This window comes from Anopheles moucheti, chromosome 2 (genome assembly GCF_943734755.1).
Source record: "Anopheles moucheti chromosome 2, idAnoMoucSN_F20_07, whole genome shotgun sequence".
Lineage (NCBI taxonomy): Eukaryota > Metazoa > Arthropoda > Insecta > Diptera > Culicidae > Anopheles > Anopheles moucheti.
Genome location: NC_069140.1, coordinates 65,140,017 through 65,162,625, shown reverse-complemented (window position 1 = coordinate 65,162,625; position 22,609 = coordinate 65,140,017). Strand labels below are relative to the sequence as shown.

Below are 22,609 nucleotides of genomic sequence, written 5' to 3'. Positions count from 1 at the left end.
GGGGGTTGAGAGCGTTGCCTACGCTGATGACCTCGTTCTGCTGGTTCCAGCAACAACACCGGCAGCAGCAGCAGCGCTAGCGGAACAGGTGGTCTCTTCGATCAGCGCGTGGATGACACAGCACCAGCTAGAACTGGCCCCCGGTAAGACCGAGATGACGCTCATCTCGAGCTTGAAGAGTCCTCCAGCCATCAGCATCAACATCGGCGGGGTGGTCGTGCATTCCTCACGCTCCATTCGCTACCTAGGAGTCAGGGTACATGACCACCTGTCCTGGTTGCCTCACGTCCAGCACATCACGGCAAGGGCAACTAAGATGGCGAATGTCGTCACTCGGCTAATGAAGAACCACCAAGGGCCGAGGACTTGCAAGGCCCGTCTCCTGGCGGCGGTGGTAGAGTCCGCGATCCGATATGCAGCGCCAATCTGGCGCGATGGACTGGAGGTTCAGGAGTGTCGCCGGCTGCTGCAACGAGTGCAGCGGAAGATGGCACTGCGGGTGTCGCGATCGTTCCGGACCACGCGGTACGAGACGGCGGTGATGCTGTCGGGCTTGCTACCGATCCGCTTACTGGTGGACGAAGACCACCGCGTCTACCAGCGCCTTCGAGGAGCCGACGGAGCAGCAACATTGAGCAGCAGTGAGGTGCGCCGCGAGGAACGGGAGCGGACGTTGCAGCTGTGGCAGGAGCGGTGGGATGCGGATGCATCGTGCAGCGACGCCAGCCGCTTCACCAGATGGGCCCACCGCACCATCCCGGACGTTAGGGCATGGCAGTCTCGGAAACACGGAGACGTGACTTTCCAGCTGTCGCAGGTGCTCTCTGGGCACGGATTTTTCCGTGAGTACCTGTGCCGATTGGGTTTCACGTCGTCCCCGGACTGTCGCCGATGCCCTGGGGTGGTGGAGTCGGTGGAACACGCTGTTTTTCATTGTCCGCGTTTTGCTGCAACCCGACAGCAGCTGCTCGGTGAAGGTGGATCAAACCCGGTGACTGCTGATAACCTACAACAGTGTCTGCTCCAGAGCCCGGAGGATTGGAGCCGGATTTGTGAGGCCGTGGCTCACATCACGGACGAGCTCCAACAGGAATGGAACGTAGAGCGTGCCAATCGGTCCACTGATGGATCATCGACGCAGGCTCAACCGACGGCAGACAATTCAATTGTGGCAGCTCGCAATCAGCGGCGGAATGCGGCTCGACCAGCGGCCACTGCCACACGACGAGAAGCGGCACGGGGTGGGCGTCCGCCATCGCCACCTCCATCCCCTACGACAGAGGCTCGCCGAGCAGCTGTTCGTGAGCGTGTGGCTCGATGGCGAGCCAGACGGCGCGAGAGCCATCCCGACATCCCCGGCAACCTGTTTGGGGAGCAGGAACGGTTTGACTCCAGCAGCGACGTCGAGGAGCAGGAAAACTTCTACTCCGGTCTTACGGCGGCCGAAGCTGCGGCTGCCGTGGAGGCGGACACCTCCTCGCGTTAGCTAAATGTAACGATATCGCGGCCCAGAACAATGTGACCGATTCGGAATAAGTAATGGGAAAAGGGAATGATTTCCTGAACAAATAACGAGTAAGGTGCATGCGTGCACGGTGCGAGAAGGCCGTATTAAGGCAACAATAAGTATTCACTCCAACCAACAACCTTCGCGGGTGATGGGGTGAATTTTGTGAGAGGATGTGACGATTGATATTAAAAGTCTCAATACAGCAACCTCGTCTTATAAAAAAAAAAAAAACTCTCGGGTGGGTCCTAGCTCCTGCTGCTGCTCTGGTTACTCGGCGCTACCGCTGCTGCTTCTGTTTTCCGTTGTCCTGTTGTTGTTGGTGGTGGGGGGCCGCTATTGCTGCCCTCGTTGATCCGCGTTCCTCCGTCGCTGCTGCCCTCGTCTTCTGGTCGTCGGCGGACTCTCCTCATTCCACCTCACTTGGAGGCTTTTGAAGATTGTCCGTGCGGCCGTCCGGACTGCTTCCCATGTACTGCGGCTGGCACACATTTCCGTGGCAAGGTTGTCCATCGTCAAGCGGGTGTGGCTCTGTTGCTGCATCTCGTGTTGTGCTCGGGCGAACCGTGGACAATGGAACATCACGTGGTCGACGTCTTCCACGTCATGCTCACACACCGGGCAGTTAGGCGAGCCCTCCAGGATACCTTTGTTGACGAAGTAGCTCCGCAGGAACCCGTGTCCCGTTAGGACTTGGGTAAGATAGAAATCTATTTCCCCGTGCTTGCGGCCAACCCATGAACTGATGTTCGGGATCAGCCTCCTTGTCTTCAAACCTGGCGAACTCTGCTGCTCTGCGCCGGCTGTCCACTGGCGTTGCCAGCACTCCATTGTCTCTTCTCGCTGCCGCTTCCGTATGTCTGGTGCTGGACCTCCCCTCGCTGCCTTTTCGTCGTGGCAGCGGATGTCCTCCTCTAGGAGGAGAACTAACGGGATGGTGCTTGCAACCACGCAGGCGGCGTCGTATGAAACCGTTTGGAATGCGCTGGCCACTCGAAGCACTTCGGTGCGATGCGACCTCTGGACTGTGATGCGGTGAGTGTTCCTCTGTAGAAGCTTCCGTCCCCACGCTGGCGCAGCGTAGCGGACAATGCTATTCCCGACGTTCACCAGAGGTCTCCTTCTGCTGCTTTTTGGGCCACACTTGTTCGGCATCAGGGCGGTCAAGACGTTCGTGATACGAGTCGCCTTGTTGCAAACCTCCTCTAGATGTCGGCCGTGGTGCTGTTTGCGGCAGAGCTCAACCCCGAGGTACTTGAGCGTCTCCGTGGATTCGATCGTGTGTGTCCCCGCTCGTAGTTGGCCTATCTGCGGGGTGTGATGGGTGCAGAAGATCATGTAGCCGGTCTTGTGATGGGCCAGCTGCAATCCCACTCCTCCCATCCAACGCTCGATCGTCTCCAGGTTCCTCGTAGCAAGGGCGCTGATGTCCCGCGTGTCCCGTCCAACGAGGGTGAACGTCACGTCGTCAACAAACCCGATGATGTCCGCACGCTTCCCGAACAGCTCCAGACGGAGAAGGTCGTCGTACATGACGTTCCACAGTGTTGGCCCTAGAACCGAACCCTGAGGCACGCCCGCCGACACTGGTAGCGAGACCAATCCTTCGTCCGTCTCGTAGTGGAGCGTGCGATTCTCGAAGTAGTTCCGCAGCATCGCCAGGAGGTACGGTGGCGTGTTCCTTCGCTGCAGAGCCTCTCCGATCGCTGTCCAGTTGGCCGTGTTGAAGGCGTTCTTCACGTCGATTGTCACCATCGCACACAGTCGGTCGCCCTTGCCCTTCTTGTCGAGCGCGATCTTTCCGTTGGCGAGCACCCTGTTGATGGCGTCCATCGTAGAGCGTCCCTTTCGAAATCCGTACTGGGCGTCAGACAGACCACCCGTCGCATCAAGATGCTCCGTGAGTCTGCGCTGAATGAGTCGCTCCAGTACTTTCCCGAGGACGCTCAGTAGGCAGATTGGCCGGTACGACGACGGTTCCCCGGGTGGTTTCCCCGTCTTGGAGAACAGCACTAACCGTTGACACTTCCATTCGTCCGGGAAGTAGCCTGTCCGGATGTAGTGCTGGAACGTTCTCCTGAAGACACCGGGAAAGGCCGTCATCGCCGCTATCAGGGCCACGTTCGGGATATTGTCGTCGCCCGGGGCTCGCTGCGGGTTTTCGATTTTGCAATGCTCAACAGCTCCCCCTAGGTGATGGGATCCCGGTCGATGTCCTCTTCCGACAATCTGGCCGCTGTGGGCCAATCCATGGGCGGTCGCTCCGGAAAAAGTTCCCCGACGATGTGCTGGAGCTTCGCTGGGTGCCGTTCCATCGGTACGCGCGCTCCAGTCCACTGCTGCTTCCTGATCTTGTAACCCGGCCCGAATCCGTGGGGCCCTAGCTGTTCAGGTAGCTGTTCGCCGTACTCCCTCTTGCTTCGCTTGACCGCTTGCTCCAATGCTGCTCTGGCTGCTGTACAGGCCGGCCGTCGTTCCTCTGGCTGGTCGTCCGTCCGTGCTCTCCTGAGCCGTCTCCGCATCCCGATGTAGTTGCGGCGTAGCTGGGCAATCTCCTCGTTCCACCAGTACACCGATCGTCGTCTTCCTCGAAACGCAGATAATCTCGGCATCGTCGCGTCGCAGGCGGTTGTCATGGCCTGCGTCAGCTCGTCCGCCAAGAGGGTGTGGTTGTGGATGTCCAGCGAGCCCATGACTTCAACGAAGAGGTCCTTGTTGAAGAATCGGGTCGCCCATCTACACTCCGCCGTTTGCTGCTCCTTCTGTCCCAGGTTCTGTTGTACCGTCGTCCGCTCGACCGTGAACTTGATGGTGTTGTGGTCGCTCGGATTTTCGTCACAGACGCGCCAGTCGTTGTCTCCCATGAGCGACGGGCTGCAGAAGGATACGTCGACGATGGAGCTGCGACCACTGTGACCGCTCCATGTTGGTTGGTTGCCCCGATTCAACAGGACCAGTCCCAGCGCGCCGCTGCGTCCATCACCACCGCGCCCCTGTGCACCCGCTCTCCATCGTTGCTTCTGCGTTCCATGCCCCACGCTCTTGACCAGGCGTTGACGTCGCCGCCAATCACGGTGTCCCGGTTCCGCGGTATCACCGACGCAATCTCTGTCCATTTACGCCGGAAATCCTCTACAGTCGAATCGGGACCCACTGGTGGTAGGTACACGGAGCAGAAAACGATGCCACGCATCTCGACCACGACGAAGCGATCCCGTCGATTCTCGATAATGCGTTGGATGGGGTACCTTCCTGTCGATACTGCTGCCACATTGCCCGTCGGATCCGCAACCCAGTTGCCGTTGTTCTCGGGGATCCGGTATGGATCCGAGATCAGCACTATGTCGCAGCCTTCCGATCGGGCCGTTTGCAGCAGCATGTCCTGGGCCAGCTGGCTGTGGTTGAGGTTCTGCTGGAGTACCTTAACCATTGCAGGGCCGGCTGGTGACCCCTCCTCCTACTTGGCGGCAGTTGCGCTGGCCGAACGAGTGTCCGATTGCGTCCGGGCCCTTGCAGACGAGACATTTCCGCTCCTTAGTGCACGGTCCAGAGTGCTTAGGCTCAGAACATCGATGGCATCTGCTGGACCGATCCTTGCCGCGGCAGTTGGTGGCGATGTGGCCAAATTCATAACATCGGTAGCACTGGCGCTTCGTCTCCACCTTCCGGAGTCTGCAGCACCGACTAAGCCCGATGACGTGCTGCGTCTGCAGCACCTCCTCCGTCGCGGCCACCTCTGGGCAACCGAAGAACGCGACCAACGTACCGTAGTTCGACTTTACGGTCGTGACCTGATCCGCGTAGATCGTTACTCCCAAGGCGATGCTAAGGTCCGTGGCGATGTCCTCTTTAGAGCAGCTGGGCGGGATGTTTGTGCAGGTAAGCCGAACAGTGGGGGTCCGCGGACGGGCTTTCGCCTTGCCGTCGAGCGCCGCGGACACCTTTCTCCACATGTCCAGAGTTTCGGTGTGGGTCTTGCAGGAGAATTCCAAGAGAAGATTTCCTTGGAAGTTGGTCCGCACTCGCTCCACTACCTTCCTGTCGTCGCCAAGCTTCTCCTTTACTACGCGCAATATCTCGTCCGGCGTGGTGTCGTTAATCGCCTCCAACTCCAGGGCGTCCGGGACTCGATACGCGCGTTTCTTGGGCTGCGTCGGTGGCTGCTGGTGCTCCGGCTGCTGCTGGTGTTGTTGTCCTACTTCTGCCGCTGCCTGCTGCTTCTTCCTCATCCGCCGTTTAGCTTGCTTGCTGAGGACCTTCGTCCATCCGGATTCCGGTTCTTTTGGATGGTCCACCTGTTGTCCGTTCTCGTTTGCCTTGTTTTTGTTCCTGGTCCGTCGCCGTTTCCGCTTGTTGGTTTCGTTTGTGTTTGTTTGTTCGTTTTCGACTATTGCGGTTGTGGTGTTGTGTTGGTGGTCTGGTGTGCTGGTCGGGGCGTCCGTTCCAGCATTGGATGTTGCTGTTGTTGTGGCGGTAATGATGTCGTTAGGGACGTCCGTATTCCGTTGTTTTTGCACCTGTTTGAAGATTTTCAGCTTCGACAGGATTTCCGTGTTTGCTTGGATGAGGATGGTAGCCAACTGCAGTTCGCTCGCCGTCGTCTCCACTGTGGCGCTGGGGAGTGGAAGCGTCGTGAGAGGCTCGGAAGGCGACCGGGCTTCCATGTAGGTAGTCTCGGTCTCCTCCCCACCGTTTCCCTCGCGCCCCCGCACTACCAGCGCCGCAGCGAGGTCCGGTTCGCGTTCTGCCCCCGTTGGTGCTTCCTCGGCAAATTCCGTCTGCGTTGTCTCATTCCGCTTTTCCGGTCGCTGTTGAATCTCTTGGAGCGCCTTAATGGCCGAGCCCAAGACAGTCTCCCAGTCTCGCGGCAGGGTGGCAAAGCCCTTAGCCTTCTGGCCGTCCTGTATGGTGCGGACAAGGCCAGTTAGCAGCGAGCTTGCCCTTTGTGCCGGATCCGCTGGTCTATTGTCGTTCTGGCACAGGCCCGAAGAGGCTCCTCCGTTGCTCTCGACCGACGATGTAGCCGACGGGCCCGCGCACTCTTCGATGACCGGCTGCATCGTCAACCGCTTAGCTGGGCCCATTCCAACCTTCGGAGATTTCTCCATAGGTGCGGTGGAATCCGCTACTGGAAGGGCGTTGGCGGTCGACGAAGAGCCTCGTGTCATTCGCCGAGTGAACAGGGTCTCTTGCCTGGCTGTCTTCTTCGGGGGAGCTGAAAGGCGCGGAATGGTTCTCCGGTGCAGTGTTTTTTCCGGGGTCGTGGTCAGTGTAAGTCGGGACTTGGTTGTGCTTCTAGTCGTAGTCGGCATTGTAGGAGGTTGAAGGATATTCTGTTTAGAGAAAAGAATGAAGACGGAGAACTAAAGCCTGAAAAGAAAGGAGAGTGTAGTATCGAGTTGAGGAGGGAGAAAGGTGAGGATTTATGGAAAAATGACGGAAGAGAGAACTAGAACCTTAAGAAGAGAAAATTGGAGAAAAGGAACGTGGGAAAAAAACTAAAACCTGGAATTAAAGGGGGAGTGTAGTATCGAGTTGATGAGGGAGGAGGGGGAAAAATTTGGAGAAGAGAACGAAAGGAACAACTAAATCCCGAAAAGAAAAGGAGAAAATTTGGAGAGAAAGAACAGAAAAAGAACTAAAACCTGAAACGAAAGGAGAGTGTAGTACCGGATTGATTGGGGGAAGGGGAGAAGTTTGGAGAAAGGGAGAACTGAAGCTTGATAAAAGGGAGAAGATTGGAGAAAAGAACGAGAACTAAAATCTGAAACGAGAGGAGAGTGTAGTATCGAATTGATTGTGGAAAGGGGAGAGATTTGGTAGATAGAGAACGGGAGGAAGTATTAGAGCCTGAGGGGAGTGGGAATTGTAGTAACGAGATCTGCGAGGGTGCAGTGTTCCGTACTTAGGTGATATTTGAGAATGAAATAGATAAGGATGGAATAAGTAGAAGAAGGTGTAGATAACGAGTTCCGAAGGAAGAAAACTAGGTTCTTAATAGGGGAGTTCGCGTGGCCAAGTTAGTTTGTTAGGGTTTGGAATAAGTAAGGAAGAAGCAGCAAATAGTGTGGAAAGATGGAAGGAGGGATGAAGTTTGGCCAACAAGGAGGAGAAGTAGCCAAGTATAGCGGATAAGGCAAAGGAAGTAGAAGAAAGTAGGGTAGGTGTTGATTTGGTGAAGAAGGGGTTGAGTTGCCGACGGAAGGATAAGCTCGAAGTATGACTTTTACAGAATGAGGAGGGTAAGTGGCAAGGCGTTATTGTGTGGTAACTATTATGTCTGGTGTCGGGGAATATCCCAATGGGTACGGAGAAGATAATTAATACGGGGTAAGTAGAGGTGGTACCAATGTTCAGGTGCGTTGTGTTACAGTGTGCAGGGTGTGTGTTTTAGCGGGGAATATCTCGATAGGTATGGAAAAAAATATTATGAATGAAAAGTGTGATCAGGGCCGGGTAAGGTGGGAAAATGTGTGGTTTATTATTAGGGATGTGTGTGGATGCGGGAATATCCCGGTGGGAATGAACGGAGAATTATGATCGCGCAAGCGTAAGCGGTCGGGATAGAAGAGTGGAAAAATGCTTTATTCTTTGTGTGGAATATCCCGACAGGTACCGGGTACTGCGTGCGTGCAGGTGTGAATGAAGAGGAAATGGCAGATAGCCAGGTACGTTGTGCGATGTGTGTTGTGTGGTTGCGGGGAATATCCCGAGGGATGACCGCAATTTTGTGAATGGTGTGGGGGGGTGTGAATGGTGTGAATGGGGATTCTATGTACCTTTTTGTGATGGAATTGTATGTTAAAACAAATAACGAGGGTGTGGTGTAGAGATGTGCACGCTGAGTAAGAGTGAGTGAGTGATTTGAAACCTTCGAGGGAGTGAAAGAGTATAAATCAGCACGAAGAGTTTTTATGACTCCTTAAACCACTCTTTTGTGCCTATACTCACTCTCACTCTCTGTGCCGACTAGAAACTCACACAGGAGTGAGTATAACTGTTTTATCACTCTTTGGATTATAATCACTCTGCAAGAGTGAGTAAAAGAGTATTATCACTCTTTTGAGATTGTAAACGCTGATGATGAGAGAGCAAACGTGGTTTGTCACTCTCTTTGGATTTTAATGCCCGCCAGGGGATTTCGGGTTGGCAAGAGAGAGTAAAATGTGTTGTTTCTCTCGTTGGATTGTAAACATTGAGTAAAATACCCATCTGGCAAAAACCGATTTTTTTATATTGACCTCTCGTTTTTTCATCGTTTCCTCTCGCTCTAATTGAGCGCTTTCGGCCGCTCGGGAGCCGCGGTGAGCACTTCTATATATGTGTTAGTGCAAAATTAGCAGGTCCGAACGATCCGAGCACATTCTCGAACATTTTTTTCCTTTTGTTCCACACGATCGTGTCATTTTGAGCAAAGATCTAAAAAATGAAAGAAGAAGTTGTGTGTTGCATCGGAAACGAAGGATTGGTTTGTTGTGGTATAAGTGCGGGAACGATTTTAACGCGATAGATTCAGACTAGAAGAACGACACTTACAACACGATTCGCATGCCGGTACATTCAAGTGTTCCTAACAGTTTGGTGAAATATAGGTATAAAAAGTGAGATATGTGCATGTCCGGGGTTTTAAATTGATAAAGATGTTGTGTTATTATAGTGATTAGTGATCAAAATGGATCCGAATATGCCGAAAATGCCGAAAATGAATGGCTTTTTCTGTGTGAAATATCGCCACGCAATGGAAGAGCTGGACCCCCCCTTCCGCTAAAGAACGCTGCGAAAGAAACGGTAAAAGCGAAACCGAAATTGAACCGTATTGGTGCGGTCAAACGTGCGCGTACAATAGTGTGCAGCAGTGGCGAGCGTCGAACGATCGGGATCTCAATCGTGCGAGCAATTTTCGGATCCCAATGGTTCGGGATCTCAATCATTCGAGCAATATTCGGATCGCGATCGGATCGACCATCGGATCGCGCGAGGTCAAACGTTCGGGTTGCTTCGGTTTTTTTCGGAAAAATCATGCGACTAACTTCGACTAGTCTCCCGAACGTCGATGCTCTAGTCGCATGATTTTTGAGCGTCGTGAGTTACTCTCTGCCAGATGGGTAGGAAGAGTGTAAAAGAGAGTGACAGTGTTTTATTATTCGTTTTGGAATGAAATCGATGAATAGGAGTAAGTAAAAGTGTTTTATCACTCCTTTTGGATTCAAATAATTCTGTAGGTGTGATTAATTATTCTTTATAAATTTTTAATACATATTTTTTTTAATATCAGCATATTTTTTGTGCATGTATTTTCCGCTAGCTTTGCTAATAAATCCATCAAGATTGTTTATTGTAAATCACAGCAAAAATATAATTTCATTCAAACTATTTTTTACCAAGGACTGTTAAAATTAATGAAATATGATTTATTTTTACAAGTTTGCATTCCTGGTTAAAGTGATAACGATTTGGAATACGACTATTATTTCCGGTTTTCGGTATCAAGGTGAATGAAAAAAAATCTTGCTGTCCCTCGGTGCCCATAAATGACCGATTGCATCCTATTGTTTTACAATATACCATGTTAACTTTTTACCATTTTTCTTTCTTTATAATAAACCATTTTAAATAAAAAGATTTTAATAATCAATTTTTTTTTTATAACAACATCTTTTATTAGTTGAAATAAAGAATCAAGAGAGATCACTTGGAATAATCCATGTAATATATTCAAGTATAATAATTCATATATGCCTTTATTATAATTTTGATATAAACAGTAATATAAGATTTAGTACTTGGCCATTCCTACGCTAATAAAAAAAATACAGAAATAAACAATTTAAATAAGGAACCTCTTCTATAACTTAAGTGTCATAGTTTTGCTGAAGAAATAAAATTTCTTGCAATCTCTTAGGAGCTAACCTGTTGCGTTTTTCTGTGTATATTTGGCCCGCCTTTGAAAATATACGTTCACAAGGAACCGAAGTCGCTTGTATGGAGAAAATTGATTCTACAATTAAGTGTAGTTTTGGATAATTTGACGCTTCTCTTTTCCACCAAAGAATAGGATCGTTTTCGAATGCTAGTCGTGGTGCTCTTAAATATCTCTCCAGCTCTCCAACTGCGGTATCTGTAGCATCATAATTTTCTTCGCTTTCATCGATGGTTTTAAAAAAGTCGTAGAATATGGAATCCGAACCTACAGTGCTCCTTGCTGTAGAAGCAGATGTTGTTTCTGGATACAAAGCTAACAGTTCGGTTAGTAAATCGTCGTATGCAGATTGAAATACCTCAGGTTCATTTTCAAATGCATGTTTTTTCATGCGTGGGTCAAGAATCATCGCTTTTGTTATCAGTTTATCATTTTTCATAGGCTCGAACCGTGATTCTAGACCCTGAATTAGATGAGCCACTAGAAGTTTAACTTCTTCTTCTAAATTTTCTGTCCGCGTCTGATATCCTTTGGTCTGTTTGAGTAAAACTCTCATTAGCAGCCCCATCTTGGATAACGTTACTGACTTTTGTGCTGATACGTGCCTTGTAGCTTCCTCAAAGAATTTAAGTATACCTATAGATTGTTCCATGATTACCCAATCCTTCCCTACTATATTGAAATTTAAGTTGAATGTGTCTTTGCAAACACCGAGAGCTACTTTATTTTTTAAAAATCGTTCTATCATCACGTAAGTGGAGTTCCACCGTGTTGCCACATCTTGCTTCAGCTTTAGTTCAGGCATTTTAAAGCTGCTCTGAACCTCGGCTAGTTTTCGGGTTGCAGCTGAACTCTTTTTAAAATATTTCACAATCCTTTTTACTTCATCCACAGTTTGTTTAATTGAGTCATTAATTGCACCTTGTACAATTAAATTAAGCGTGTGTGCAAAACAAGGAATGTGTTTAATTTTGAGGCCGCTAACTGCTGTCTTCATATTGGCTGCATGATCAGTCGTGATTGCAATAATTTTGTCATTCAATTTGAATTTTTTCATAACATCGTCTATCCACTGACCAATTTCAGACCCTGTATGCTTGGCGGAGAACTCGGAACACTCAAGCAGATATGAAGAGAGTTCAAAATTTTCATTTATAAAGTGTGCAGTTACTGCGTGAAAGCTAGTGTTGTTAATGTTACTCCAGCCGTCTGCTGTTAGCGAAACAGATTTTGAAACATTCAACTTAGCTGTCACTCTTTCCAAAATTTCATTATATACGCTAGGGAGCAATGCATGCGTAACAGTTTTTCGGCTAGGCAGGATGTACTGTTTGTTTAAGGCGCTTAAAAAATCTCTGAAATATTTGCTATCTACTAACGAAAAAGGACAACTGTCCTTGCACAGTGCGAATAGTAGTAATTTGTCCAGATTTCTCTTACTTTCACTAGATATGGGGCGGTTTTGCGTGAAAAATGGTACGATGGTATTTTTAACTGAGCTTATAGCGCTGACTGTTTCTGCCAAAGGTTGAATAGCTCGCGAGGTAGTACCTTCTTCCGTATTGGCTGGTGGCGAGTCAACTGCATTAGTCCGATTACGAGGTACTGATGGATGAATGTTCAGCAGATGTCGAGTTAAGTTGGATGTCGATCGGTTTTTTATATGCAATTCCCTATGACAGTATCGGCATTTAGCTGTTGTCCCGTCTGTTGTGCTGGTGAAATGATTCCATACTTGACTGCTACTACCGATTCGAGGCATTTTTTTGTCAGAAATAGCAACAACCTAGAAAGAATAATGGTATTACTATACTATTTACAAAATATGTATAATTTTGGATCGAACACATGCAAATAAAACATTTACGTAATACACCACTATATGTTTAACTTTCATACCTAACCGGTAAGGCTGTTTAAAATCAGTAAATTATATGAAACTTGTAAAGCATGTCATTTGATCAATACCTCTACTAAACAAAATATTACACAAAAAAATCTCCTAAAAAACTGAATTGTTTTTTTATTATTAACGGAGTATATATAAGTTCTCAATAACTGATTTTTTAATTTTGGTATAACTAAATTTCGTTTAACAAATCACATCAATTTCAATTTTTGCATTGTTGTATCTATTAACAGATCAATAAAACAGCGTCTCTTTAATTCTTAGCTCATTATTTAGTCTATTCATCGCACTCCCGGAACAAAATTGTGGTTAATATAAAAGGCACCAACACATATGTATTCTAGCATACAGCCTAATCGGAATATTTCACTTTACGCATTTATTTATATCTTGGAATCTTCTGGCTATTTTGCCAGCGTTTTGTCGTGAAAATAACTTTTAAGGTAAAACACTTGTAATGTACAAGAAAAGACTAAATACGATACGCCTTTCATCAATACCATTGTAGAGTTTCCGGAATGTATAATCAGGCAAACATATAATTATTAGAAAAATCGCACAGAGTACAAGATTTTTTCTTCACATTTACCTGTTTTCAAAGAAACACAACACGAGTTTGTTAGAATAATATAATAGTTTTCTCAAATCTAAAACACACTAAAAAAATCGTCAATTCTATCTTCACATCCAATGCCGCATGTTGTTCTGGCGCTAATAATTTTGGCTGAACCCGTGATGAGTTTATAAACGAAACAGTTGAGTTGAAACTTGGCATGATTGAATTTCGAATTAAGAGATTTTGAATTAACTGCTTTTCGAAATCAAATTTAATTTAACAATATAACATCATAAGAGAAAAATGATTGTATAGGGGCAGACTCACCGGTTCCGGTAGAGTAACAGTAGTCAAAAAAGCACAAACCGAACATCCCCTAGCTGAGACCACATATTTTGACTGATAAAAACTTGGAGGATTTCAAGTTAAAATGGAATTTTTGGACTAGACAGCGAAGAAATTACGGCTCGTGGATGCAGTGGTAGATTGAGCATGCGAAGCCTAAAATCAAATCGTTTTTCCGCTGGAAAACAAATGAACGCTACAGAAATGTCCATTTACATCATCAGCTCCTTGACAGAGGACTAAGTTCTGCATATGAACGATACCTCACGGATCCAAATGAACTGACTAATATTAGTCGAATTAAAGGGAAAATGCTTCTCCTTCAGAGACGTTTTTCTGAAGACTTTGCGCGCATTAATGAAACACGTATATGTGGTGAGGACATATCTACATTCCAGCAAAGGAGAAGAGGGAAGACAGTAATCGACAAGTTAGTAATGTGACGGTGACAAGTGACAAGTGACAAGTGACGGTTCCACTTTGACTGATCCAGAAGAGAGTGAGAGACACATTGAGGGCTTCTTTACAGATCTGTACACTACAGACGAATCAGACACAACACAAACAACTTTTTTTTTGTACACGCGTCATCCCTGAGGACTGTGAAGCCAACAACAGTTGCATGAAGGAAATATCTGCATGTGAGCTCCTTGATGCAATTAAAAGTTCGGCATCTCGAAAGTCCCCCGGTCCGGATGGAATACCCAAAGAGTTATATCTCCGCGCATTTGACATCATTAGTCGTGAACTTGTGTTCGTTCTAAATGAGGCTCTCTGTGGAGAGATTCCTCAAAGCTTCGTCGACGGGATCATAGTGCTGGTGAGGAAACGGGGAGGTGGGCTTGTCATGTCTGCCTTTCGACCTATTTCACTCCTTAACGTAGATTATAAGCTTCTGTCCAGAATTGTCAAACACGGTCTCGATTTTATTATCAGGAAGTGGGAGATAGTCTCGGCAGCGCAAAAATGTTGTAATAAACCTTGCAACATTTTTCAAGCTGTTCTCTCCGTTAAGGAAAGATTGATTGATCTGCGGAGGAAACGAAAGTATGGTAAGCTCATATCTTTCGACCTTTTCCATGCGTTTGATCGTGTCAAACGAAACTTTTTGTTCAACAACATGCTCTCGATGGGTTTCAATTCGAGGCTGGTCGGGCTTTTGAGAACCATCGGTGAGCAGTCCTCCTCTCGTATTCTAGTAAACGGGAAGCTTTCTAACTCCTTCCCTGTCGTGCGTTCCGTTCGACAAGGTGATCCTCTATCCATGCACCTCTTTATCCTTTACCTTCAACCCCTCATCACAAGATTAGAAAGCATTTGTTCCGACCAGGATGATCTGGTCAACGCATATGCTGACGACATCTCTGTAGTGACAACCTCTCCTGACAAAATCCAGCGTGTGCGAGAGCTCTTTGAGACGTTTGGCAGTGTTTCTGGTGCTCGCCTTAACGTGGATAAAACGATTGCTATCGACGTTGGACTAATCACCTTAGGTGTGAAATGGAATGTGCCGTGGCTGAGAACCAAGGAACGATTACGACTGCTTTGAATACAGTTTTCCAACAACATTCGACAAGCCATGTGCGAAAACTGGAATATGCTGATATGCAAATTCGGACAGCTTGTGAGACTACATAGGATCAGGCAACTTAATTTGGAACAGAGGGTTTTTCTTTTAAATACCTTTCTTCTCCCGAAGTTGTGGTACGTGGCCTCAGTGTGCTCTCCGAGACAATGCGACATACAACGAGCCACTACGTTGATCGGGTACATGCTGTTTTACGGAAGTGGAGGCATACGCGTCCCACTAGAACAACTCGCGCTTCCACGTTTTAAAGGAGGACTTAACCTGCACCTACCCAAAACAAAATGCATGGCGCTTCTAACAAACCGATACGTCAAGGAGAGAGAGTATTTGGAAGTTGGCAGCCAACACATTACAGATGCTGGAAACCCACCGAACCTCTCGGGAATCCCGACATCATATCCATGCTTGAGGGCAGTAATTCTGGAAATAGCCTACATCCCAATTGGTTTACACGCAACATGTACCACAAAGTCGATCAACAACATAAAGATCGAGAGATTTCGGAAGCCTAAAGTCGAAGTAGAGGTCCCCAACATTCGCTGGAGAAATGTCTGGAGAAATATACATAATAAACACCTGAACACACTGCAACGCTCCACTCTTTATCTGTTGGTAAATGGGAAATTACCGCATGGAGTGCTCCACAGCAGATGGGATGGGGCCAACACACCAAATTGCCAGGCATGCAATGTACTGGAAACTCTGGAACACAAGTTTGCCTTGTGCCAAAGAGTGAATGGAGCCTGGGCAACACTCCTGCAACACCTTGTTCGTCGTGTTCCTGAACTCGTAACCCCTTCCTTCAATAAGCTACGCTTTCCTGCCCTATCACATATTAGAGCCAGTAAACGCGTGGCTGTTTGCAAATTGTTTGCAAATTATATCATCCACATCACTAGCAACAGTGATGATGCGATTGATATAAACGTCCTAAATGTAGTTTTGTCCGAGTTGTAAGCACATTCTTAACAGCTTACAAACTTTATTTATCGCTTTGTTTGCCCTTATTTCCTCCGAATGTATTTGAATTTGTATATATGTGTGCTGAATAAATGTTTTTTTATAAAAAAAAATTGATAGGGAAACACGAAATAGTTTATGGTATCGCGTGATATAGATACCCATTTGGCAAAAACCGATTATTTTATATTGACCTCTCATTTTTCATCGTTTCCTCTCGCTCTAATTGAGTGCTTTCTGCCGCTCGGGAGCCGCGGTGAGCACTTCTATATATGTGTTAGTGCAAAATTAGCTGGTCAAACGATCCGAGCACATTCTCGAGCATTTTTTTCGTTTTTTCCACACGATCGTGTCATTTTGAGCAAAGATCTAAAAAATGAAAGAAGAAGTTGTGTGTTGCATCGGAAACGAAGGATTGGTTTGTGGTATAAGTGCGGGAACGATTTTAACGCGATAGATGCAGAATAGAACAATTGTTTGATTGTGTAGTAGCCACAGAAAAATCACTTTCAACACGATTCAACGCATGCCGGTACGTTCAAGTGTTTTGTCAAAAGTTTTGTGAAATATAGGTTTAAAAAGTGAAATATGTACATGTTCGTGGTTTTAATTTGATACAGATGTTGTGTTATTTTAGTGATTAGTGATCAAAATGGATCCGAAAATGTCGAAATTGCCGAAAATGCTAAAAATGAATGGCTATTTCTATACGAAATATCGCCAAGCAATGGAAGAGCTGGACCGGGATTTCGATGAGGCAAAGGAGCGGCAGCGCCGTATAGGAAATAGTGGAATGTTCAATTTCGTTCCTCTTCCGGACATTGGTAAGTATTAAATAGTGTAGTTCTATTTATATACGAAATGTAAAGTGTGTCAAAGTATGTCAAGTGCGCGAAATAATAATTAAAAAGATCGTAATCGTAATTTAAAGTGTGTCAAAGTACGTCAAGTGCGCGAAATAATATTGTGTAAAAAGTGCGTTTGTGTTTTTGTTAAGTGTATAGCACGGTCCAGTTGTGGCTAAATTCTTGGCTGGTCCGTGTGTCCTATAGGCGACTGTAGGACATTTTTAAAACAGATAGTTTTTCACTGTGCATGGCAAGCCTTGACCGACTTTAGTAGTGCCTGACCAAATGATCAGAAATACAAACAAATATTATCTTCAAATTAAGATAACAAATTATTCAAAATTTTAAATGCAAGACCATCGGGAGGTGGCCCCGGCGGTGTGGATCAGTGCTCTCCAAACTTTTTAGTGCCGCGGACCACTTTGGTTTAACCTACATATATTAATAAATTGCAATTGCGGCCCACACGAGCAGGCTATGAGGCTGGGGTTGCCAATAATAATGGCAAAAGATTAATTAAAGTGTGTAATTAGCATACGATTAACTGCTCAGTAGAATAAATATATGTGTCTATGCACATTATATCCACCAAACAAATTTGTTTGACATAGAGTTTAAAGTGATAGCGATCGGTTCAAGGACCAAAGATTTTTTTTCCCGGACCACTTTTACTTGTGCCACGGAACACCAGTGGTCCGCGGACTATAGGTTGGAGATCACTGATGTAGATGATAGTGCCGCTCGTCTTCAAACGATAGCAAAACCAATTTCCTTCCGTGCTGTAATCTCGTACGCAGGGCTGTGCCTGTCGGACTACCTTTGATTCTGACAAGTCAGAAATGACATGCCGGGACATTTACTAAATTTAAAAAAAACACAACTATGTGATAATATAATGCTACGCAGGTGGTGCAGCGGTTGCGGCTTTGCTACATTGCAGGTCCGGTTGCAAATCCCAGTTTAAAAAAGACGGAGTGCACGCAAGGGTAAATTCTGAACAAAACAAGGATGATGTTATCTCTACAATATAGTGTTACCCATCAGAAAGTGTGTTAATTAATTTTGTGTGGAATAAAATTAATGAAATTGTGAGTTATTAACTGAGTATTTAACTGATGAATAATAAATAGTTGTTCGATAATTTAATCTGCTAATGCAAAAACCGAACTAAAATGCTAAAAACAAACTAACATGACTGTAATGTAGTGAATAGTTCAAACAGAACTTAAACAAAAACTCACGCTCTGTCTCTTAATGAAAGAATTTTATCAGTAAGAGACCATGGACGAATTATAAGTATGAAGCTAACGGCAACAAAACGCTTTGAGATCGTAATAGAAAAACGATTTAATTTACGTTATAATTAATTAAAGCGCAAAAACATTTATAGTGCTTCTGCATAACGAACACGTAGCCGTAAAAAGAAACTAACGTAATCGTTTCTTACACGCCCGGATAGTATAATCGCGAGTGCAAGCGTTAAAAGAATGAAAAGCTCGTACGCATGGTCATGTTATATTGTACTATATATAAGATACTATTGTAACGAGATTGAATATTTCATGTTCTTCTTTTAGATTTAATCGCAGCATCACCCATACCTGACACCAGCGCAGCAATTGAAGGACCACGACCAGGAACCAGCAACGCCGAGCACGGAGGACAAAATTGCATGGATTTTAATTTTAATAATGGTGGAGGGTATAATAATATTACTAACATTAATATAGATACCGACCAGGAGGACATGTATTCGGACGGGGACGACTGTGCCGATTTTGAAGAAGATGCGGTCGGTTGGGACGATGCGTTCGACATATTCGATGACATGTCTTTAATTGACTGCCTGAGATACCTTGCTGTATCGCATCAGCTCCCCCGTTCGACGGTCAACATGATGCTGGCAATCCTACGGAAGAAGCTGAATTTAAATCTTCCCAAAGATGCGCGGACGCTTGTAAAGACACCCACTGGGGTTGGGAAAATTATAACTCCCATTCCTGGTGGTGATTTTTGGTATGGAGGTCTTAAGCCGGTCTTGACCCAGCATTTGCAGTAAGTATTTAATGATCCAATTTGTGCACAACATAGAAGACTCATTTTCGTATATGATTTGATTACAGGAACGTCAATCCCGAAGTGACCCTTTTTCCGTGGACGTGTCAATCGACGGGCTACCACTTCACCATAGTGGGCCAACCCAGCTTTGGCCAATACTCGTGCGAGTGGTATAGTTGCCAAAGCTACCGGTGATGGTGGTTGCTACATTTAGTGATCCATCAAAGCCGGAAAGCATCATCCCGTTTCTTCGGCCGTTTATAGATGAGCTGAATCTGATTCAGCGGGAAGGCTTGGTAATCGGCGATAAAACGGTGCAATTTGGAGTTCGCGCTTTTATCGCTGATTCGCCTGCTCGAGCACTTTTAAAGGGTAAGATTTTTGAAAATGTTTTACTATTTTAATTTACTATTTATAATAGAGCAATAATAAGATAGACTATTAATAATTTTTTCGTTTTTACTTACAGCAACAACGAGCTACAACGGATATCACGGTTGTATGAAGTGTTCTGCTGTTGGCGAATACTTAAGCGATCGTAAAAACATGATTTTTGATACCGTCGATGCTCCCCTGCGAACGGACGCAGGGTTTCGTAGTCGAGTGTGTAAGGACCATCATAAGTCTTGGCGATCACCATTGGAAAATTTAGACAATTTTGATATGATCAAAGGTGTTGTCTCCTGCGATCGTCTACACCTAATTGAATTGGGTGGAACCCGGAAAATTTTGCGGGGTATGTTGGATGGAGACTATCCAGGGGTTTGTGAAAAGTGGTCCACTCGAACGAAGGAAGTTGCATCGCGTTTTTTGTTAAGCATACAGCTTCCTTCGGATGTGCATCGGCGTATGCGGCACCTAAAACACGTCGCCTTTTGGAAGGGAACGGAATTGCGGTCCTTTCTACATTATGTTAGTATTGTGGTCATGAAGGACTTTATGAATTATCGCACATATCGTCACTTCCTACTCTACTTCTGCGGTGTGACAATATTTTCTTCATTGGCACACCAGCGCCTTTGGCCTCTAGCAGACAAATTCCTTCGCTTATTCGTGAAGGAGTTTGGCTCGATATATGGTCGTGCCTACTTGACGAGCAATATCCACAATCTCCAACACGTGTATGGAGAGGTTGCGTTGTATGGACCGCTCGATGGGTTCTCAGCGTATCCCTTCGAAAATCATTTGCAATTGATTAAACGCTGGGTCCGTTCGGGCACCAAATGTGCGCAGCAAGTGGCAGCCCGATCAGACGAACTTGCACGCGTCTATCGGGCTGTTAACGTAATTGCTCCACAATATCCTAGATTAAAGGTAAATGGTGATGGTGTACACGTGACCGCCGATTTTGCCTTAATGCCAACTTTTAAGGATCAATGGTTTTTAACCAAAGACAACGGCATTGTTAAATTTTTAGGAGCAAAGAAATCTTTTGCGCTTCCCATCTCCGTAGTTGGAGTCCGGTTTTTGTCAGTGGCGGAGCATTTTAACGTATCAGCGGACGACATTGCTTTTCCTCCATTGTCGTCCGCTGCTCTGCACATATATGAGGTGCAAGAGAATGCTCCGTCGCGAATGGTGGAAGTGCCATGGACTGAAATCAGGTGGTTGCAGTCCGGTTACCTACCCACTGCCTTAATCCTAATTCCACACAACCACTTCCACGTCCTGCTCCCAATACTATTGCCTTCTTTCCTCTTCTTTATACTTTCATTCTTGACTAATCACTCAACTTTTAACTAACTAACTTTTTAATTAATTCCTCCATCACTACCTACTAATTTATCCCTACTACTTCAACTAAAACACTAAAAAACTAATAACAATATTTCCAATTGGTTGTTCACGCTAAATTTTAAATTTGCTCATAGTTTATGTTGTAGGAACTTTCTGTGGCCGCGTGAACAGCCTTTTTTTTTTTTTTTTTTTTTTTTTTTTTTTTTTTTTTTTTTTTTTTTTTTTTTTTGTTAACGGGGAGGGAACCTTCAAAAGGTACCCACCTAGAGGGGCATATCGCGGCTAGACACCGCCCCTCGAGATGGGTTATGTGGGATTCATCATGAAGCTTGACCCGTGAAGCGAGTCAAGCAACCGATGCGACCGCACTAAACCACTCCTCGACCTGATCCAAACCCTGCCGATGCGCTGATGTGCGTAGTACTCCATGCGGGGTCGTGTGTGCGTAGCACCCCTGCTGTTAGGCACTGCTGCGTCGTCCTTCCTGGTTGTCCTCGCTGCTGCTGCCGCTTCGTGTCTTCCGTCTGCTGCTGCTGCTGTTGTTCAGAATCCACCCGTCCGTGGCCGCCACTCTCGGGTGGGTCCTAGCTCCTGCTGCTGCTCTGGTTACTCGTCGCTACCGCTGCTGCTTCTGTTTTCCGTTGTCCTGGTGTTGTTGGTGGCGGGGAGCCGCTATTGCTGCCTCCGTTGATCCGCGTTCCTTCGTCGCTGCTGCCGTCGTCTTCTGGTCGTCGGCGGACTCTCCTCATTCCACCTCACTTGGAGGCTTTTGAAGATTGTCCGTGCGGCCGTCCGGACTGCTTCCCATGTACTGCGGCTGGCACACATTTCCGTGGCAAGGTTGTCCATCGTCAAGCGGGTGTGGCTCTGTTGCTGCATCTCGTGTTGTGCTCGGGCGAACCGTGGACAATGGAACATCACGTGGTCGACGTCTTCCACGTCATGCTCACACACCGGGCAGTTAGGCGAGCCCTCCAGGATACCTTTGTTGACGAAGTAGCTCCGCAGGAACCCGTGTCCCGTTAGGACTTGGGTAAGATAGAAATCTATTTCCCCGTGCTTGCGGCCAACCCATGAACTGATGTTCGGGATCAGCCTCCTTGTCTTCAAACCTGGCGAACTCTGCTGCTCTGTGCCGGCTGTCCACTGGCGTTGCCAGCGCTCCATGGTCTCTTCTCGCTGCCGCTTCCGTATGTCTGGTGCTGGACCGCGTGAACAGCCTTATTTAATACGGGAGGTAACAAGTGGTAAGTTTTGATACTTCCATGGAATGGTTAAAAGATTCTAATTCAATGTTATGGTTTTATTTACAGACACTTTCATCGCGATTCCGGTACATCGGTGCCCAGTTCGTAGCCGACCCTTTTAACCGCATGGATGGCACCTCGATGATCCAACCCCATTAAACATGGGATTAAATTTCCTTTTGAATTAACCTATCTAATCACTATTTACGTTAATTAGGTTTTACAGGTTGTTATGAAGTTAGTTACATAAATGAATAGCTAGATAGATTGATAGATAGACAGATAGATAGATAGGTAGATAGATAGATAGATAGGTAGGTAGATAGATAGATAGGTAGATAGATAGATAGGTAGATAGATAGATAGATAGATAGATAGATAGATAGATAAATAGATAGATAGATATATTGATAGATAGATAGAAAGATAGATATATTGATAGATAGGTAGATAGATAGATAGGTAGATAGATAGATAGATAGATAGATAGATAGATAGATAAATAGATAGATAGATATATTGATAGATAGATAGAAAGATAGATATATTGATAGATAGATAGGTAGATAGATAGGTAGGTAGATAGAAAGATAGATATATTGATAGATAGATAGATAGATAGATAGATAGATAAATAAATAGATAGATAGATATATTGATAGATAGATAGATAGATAGATAGATAGATAGATAGATAGATAGATAGATAGATAGATAGATAGATAGATAGATAGATAGATAGATAGGTAGATAGATAGATAGATAGAAAGATAGATATATTGATAGATAGATAGATAGATAGATAGATAGATAGGTAGATAGATAGATAGGTAGATAGATAGATAGGTAGATAGATAGATAGATAGATAGATAGATAGGTAGATAGATAGGTAGGTAGGTAGATAGAAAGATAGATATATTGATAGATAGATAG

General features: G+C 46.0%; 2 pseudogenes; both read left to right on the top strand.

Annotated features, from left to right (window-relative positions):
- Positions 1-16,437: 16,437 nt before the first annotated feature.
- Positions 16,438-19,120, top strand: LOC128297453 (uncharacterized; annotated as a pseudogene).
- Positions 19,121-19,429: 309 nt separating this feature from the next.
- Positions 19,430-20,415, top strand: LOC128297442 (uncharacterized; annotated as a pseudogene).
- Positions 20,416-22,609: the final 2,194 nt, after the last annotated feature.